Genomic DNA, 4,879 nt, shown 5'->3' on the forward strand with positions numbered 1-4,879 from the left:
AGTTGCCAGTCGGAGTGTCTTGTTGCAGAGTTTCTAGTTGTGAAATTTGTAGTTGTGGCGTTTCTAGTTGTGGAGTCTCTAGTTGTGGAGTTTCTGGTTTTTGAGTCTCTAGTTGTGGAGTTTCTAGTTGCGGAGTTTCTAGTTGTGGAGTTCCTATTTGTGGAGTTTCTATTTGGCGAGTTTCAAGTTCTGGAGTTTCTAGTTGTGGAGTTTCTAGTTGGGGAGTTTCCAGTTGTGGAGGTTCTAGTTGTTGAGTCTCTAGTTGTCGAGTTTCTAGTTGTGGAGTTTCTAGTTGTGAAGTTTCTAGTTCTGGAGTTTCTAGTTGTGGAGTCTCTAGTTGTCGAGTCTCTAATGGTGGAGTCACAAGTTGTGGAGATTCTAGTCGGAGTTTCTAGTTGTGGAGTTTCTAGTTGCGGAGTTTCTAGTTTTGGAGTTTCTAGTTGTGAAGTCTCTAGTTGTGGAGTCTCTAGTTGTGGAGTTTCTAGTTGTTGAGTTTCTCGATGTGGAGTTTCTAGTTGCGAAGTTTCAAATGCCGAGTCTCTAGTTTTGGAGTTTCTAGTTGCGGAGTATCTAGTTGTGGAGTTTCTAGTTGTGGACTTTCTAGTTGCGGAGTTTCTAGTTTTGGAGTTTCTAGTTGTGAAGTCTCTAGTTTGGAGTCTCTAGTTGTGGAGTTCCTAGTTGTTGAGTTTCTAGTTGCGGAGTTTCTTGTGTCAGAGTTTCATTTGCGTCGTCTCTAGTTGTGGAGTTTCTAGTTGTGGAGTTTCCAGTTGTGGAGTTTCTAGTTGCGGAGTTTCTGATTGTGGAGTTTCTAGTTGTGGAATTTCTAGTCGTGGAGTTTCTAGTTGTAGAGTTTCTAGTCGTGGAGTTTCTAGTTGAGCAGTTTCTAGTTGTGGAGTTTGTAGTTCTGGAGTTTCCAGTTGCGGAGTATCTAGTTGTGAAATTTGTAGTTGTGGAGTTTCTAGTTGTGGAGTCTCTAGTTGTGGAGTTTCTAGTTGTTGAGTTTCTAGTTGTTGAAATTCTAGTTGCTGAGGTTCAATTGCGGAGTCTCTAGTTGTGGAGTTTCCAGTTGTGGATTTTCTGGTTTCGGAGTTTCTGGTTGTGGAGTCTGTAGTTGTGGAGTCCCTGGTTGTGCAGTTTGTAATCGGAGTTTCTAGTTGCGGAGTTTCTGGTTGTGGACTTTCTAGTTGTTGAATTTCTAGTTGTGGAGTTTTAAGTTGGGGAGTTTGTAGTTGTGGAGTTTCTAGTTGCGGAGTTTCTAGTTGTGGAGGTTCTAGTTGTGGAGTTTCTAGTCGTGGAGTTTCTAGTTGCGCAGTTTCTATTTGTGGAGTTTCTAGTTGCGAAGTTTCCAGTTGCGGAGTGTCTAGTTGTCGAGTCTCTAGTTGTGGAGTCTCTAGTTGTGGAGTTTCTAGTCGGAGTTTCTAGTTACAGAGTTTCTAGTCTTGAAATTACTAGTTGTGGAGTTTGTAGTTTTGGAGTCTCTAGTTGTGGAGTTTCTAGTTGTTGAGTTTCTAGTTGTGGAGTTTCTAGTTGCGGAGGTTCAATTGCAGAGTCTCTAGTTGTGGAGTTTCAAGTTGGGGAGTTTCCAGTTGTGGAGTTTCTAGTAGCGGAGTTTCTAGTTGTGGAGGTTCTAGTTGTGGAGTTTCTAGTCGTGGAGTTTCTAGTGGCGCAGTTTCTAGTTGTGGAGTTTCCAGTTCTGGAGTTTCCAGTTGCGGAGTGTCTAGTTGTCGAGTCTCTAGTTGTGGAGTCTCTAGTTGTGGAGTTTCTAGTCGGAGTTTCTAGTTGCAGAGTTTCTAGTTGTGAAGTTTCTAGTTCTGGAGTTTCTAGTTGTGGAGTCTCTAGTTGTCGAGTCTCTAATGGTGGAGTCTCTAGTTGTGGAGATTCTAGTCGGAGTTTCTAGTTGCTGAGTTTCAAATGCGGAGTCTCTAGTTTTGGAGTTTCTAGTTGCGGAGTATCTAGTTGTAGAGTTTCTAGTTGTGGAGTTTCTAGTTGTGGAGTTTCCAGTTGTGAAGTCTCTAGTTGTGGAGTATCTAGTTGTGGAGTTTCTGGTTGTGGAGACTCTAGTTATGGAGGTTCTAGTTGTGGAGTTTCTAGTCGTGGAGTTTCTAGTTGCGCAGTTTCTAGTTGTGGAGTTTCTAGCTCTGGAGTTTCCAGTTGCGGAGTATCTAGTTGTCGAGTCTCTAGTTGTGGAGTCTCTAGTTGTGGAGTTTCTAGTTGGAGTTTCTTGTCAGAGTTTTTAGTTGTGAAATTTCTAGTTGTGGAGTTTCTAATTGTGGAGTCTCTAGTTGTGGAGTTTCTAGTTGTGGAGTTTCCAGTTGTGGAGTTTCTAGTTGTGGAGTTTCTGGTTGTGCAGTTTGTAATCGGAGTTTCTAAATGTAGAGTTTCTAGTTGTGAAGTTTCTAGTTGAGGAGATTCAAGTTCTGTAGTTTCTAGTTGTGGAGTTTGTAGTTGTAGAGTATCTAGTTGTGGAGTTTCTAGTCGCGGAGTTTCTAGTCGCGGAGTCTCTAGTTGCAGAGTCTCTAGTTGAGGAGTTTCTAGTTCAAGTGTCTCTAGTTGTGGAGTTTCTATTGTGGAGTTTCTAGCTGTGGAGTATCTAGTTGCGGAGTCTCAAGTTTTGGAAATTCCAGTTGTGGAGCTTCTATTTGGGGAGTCTCTAATTGCGGAGTCTCTAGTTGTAGAGTTTGAAGTCGGTGTTCCTACTTGTGGAATTTCTAGTTGCGGAGTGTGTAGCTGTATAGTTTCTGGTTGCAGAGTTTCTAGTTGTGAAATTTCTAGTTCTGAAGCCTAGTTGTTGAGTTCCTAGTTGTTGAGTTTCTAGTTGCGGAGTTTCTAGTGTCGGTGTTTCATTCGCGGCGTCTCTAGTTGTGGAGTTTCTAGTTGTGGAGTTTCCAGTTGTGGAGTTTCTAGTTGCGGAGTTTCTGACTGTGGAGTTTCCAGTTGTGGAATTTCTAGTTGTGGAGGTTCTAGGTGTGGAGTTTCAAGTTGCGCAGTTTTTAGTTGTGGAGTTTCTAGTTCTGGAGTTTCCAGTAGCGGAGTATCTAGTTGTCAAGTCTCTAGTTGTGGAGTCTCTAGTTGTGGAGTTTCTAGTCGGAGTTTCTTGTTGCAGAGTTTCTAGTTGTGAAATTTCTAGTTGTGGAGTTTCTAGTTGTGAAGTCTCTAGTTCTGGAGTGTCTAGTTGTTGAGTTTCTAGTTGTTGAGTTTCTAGTTGCGGAGGTTCAATTGCGGAGTCTCTAGTTGTAGAGTTTCCAGTTGTGGATTTCCTGGTTGCGGAGTTTCTGGTTGTGGAGTCTCTAGTTGCGGAGTCTGTAGTTGTGGAGTCCCTGGTTGTGCAGATTGTAATCAGAGTTTCTTATTGCGAGATTTCTAGTTGTGGAGTTTCTAGTTGTGGAATTTCTAGTTGTGGAGTTTCAAGTTGGGGAGTTTCTAGTTGTGGAGTTTCTAGTTGCGGAGTTTCTAGTTCTGGAGGTTCTAGTTGTGGAGTTTCTAGTTCTGGAGTTTCCAGTTGCGGAGTGTCTATATGTCGAGTCTCTAGTTGTGGAGTCTCTAGTTGTGAAGTTTCTAGTCGGAGTTTCTACTTGTGGAGTTTCTAGTTGCGGAGTTTGTAGCTGTCGAGTTTCTGGTTACAGAGTTTCTAGTTGTGAAATTTCTAGTTGTGAAGTCTAGTTGTGGAGTTTCTAGTTGTTTAGTTCCTAGTTGTTGAGTTTCCAGTTGCGGAGTTTCTAGTTGCAGAGTTTCAATTTCGGAGTCTCTAGTTGTGGAGTTTCTAGTTGTTGAGTTTCCAGTTGTGGAATTTCTAGTTGCGGAGTTTCAATTGCGAAGGCTCTAGTTGTGAAGTTTCTAGTTGTGGAGTTTCTCGTTGTGGAGATTCTAGTTGCGGAGTTTCAAATGCGGAGGCTCTAGCTCTGGAGTTTCTAGTTGCGGAGTATCTAGTTGTGGAGTTTCTAGTTGTGGAGTCTCTAGTTGTTGAGTTTCTAGTTGCGGAGGTTCAATTGCGGAGTCTCTAGTTGTGGAGTTTCTAGATGTGGAGTTTGCAGTTGTGGATTTTCTGGTTTCGGAGTTTCTGGTTGTGGAGTCTCTAGTTGTGGAGTCTATAGTTGTGGAGTCCCTGGTTGTGCAGTTTGTAATTGGAGTTTCTAGTTGCGGAGTTTCTGGTTGTGGAGTTTCTTTTTGTAAATTTCTAGTTGTGGAGTTTCAAGTTGGGGAGTTTCTAGTTGTGGAGTATCTAGTTGCGGAGTTTCTAGTTGTGGAGGTTCTAGTTGTGGAGTTTCTAGTCGTGGAGTTTCTAGTTGCGCAGTTTCTAGTTGTGGAGTTTCCAGTTCTGGAGTTTCCAGTTGCGGAGTGTCTAGTTGTCGAGTCTCTAGTTGTGGAGTCTCTAGTTGTGGAGTTTCTAGTCGGAGTTTCTAGTTGCAGAGTTTCTAGTTGTGAAATTTCTAGTTGTGGAGTTTGTAGTTGTGGAGTCTCTAGTTGTGGAGTTTCTAGTTGTTGAGTTTCCAGTTGTGGAGTTTCCAGTTGTGGAGTTTCTAGTTGCGGAGTTTCTGGTTTTTGAGTCTCTAGTTGTGGAGTTTCTAGTTGCGGAGTTTCTAGTTGTGGAGTTCCTATTTGTGGAGTTTCTAGTTGTGGAGTTTCAAGTTCTGGAGTTTCTAGTTGTGGAGTTTCTAGTTGCGGAGTTTCCAGTTCTGGAGGTTCTAGTTGTTGAATCGCTAGTTGTCGAGTTTCTAGTTCTGGAGTTTCTAGTTCTGGAGTTTCTAGTTGTGGAGTCTCTAGTTGTCGAGTCTCTAATGGTGGAGTCTCTAGTTGTGGAGATTCTAGTCGGAGGTTCTAGTTGTCGAGTTTCTAGTTGCAGAGTTTCTAGTTTTGGAGTTTCTAGTTGTGAAGTCTCTAG

This window comes from Rhipicephalus microplus, unplaced genomic scaffold (genome assembly GCF_043290135.1).
Source record: "Rhipicephalus microplus isolate Deutch F79 unplaced genomic scaffold, USDA_Rmic scaffold_35, whole genome shotgun sequence".
NCBI classification, from domain to species: Eukaryota; Metazoa; Arthropoda; class Arachnida; order Ixodida; family Ixodidae; genus Rhipicephalus; species Rhipicephalus microplus.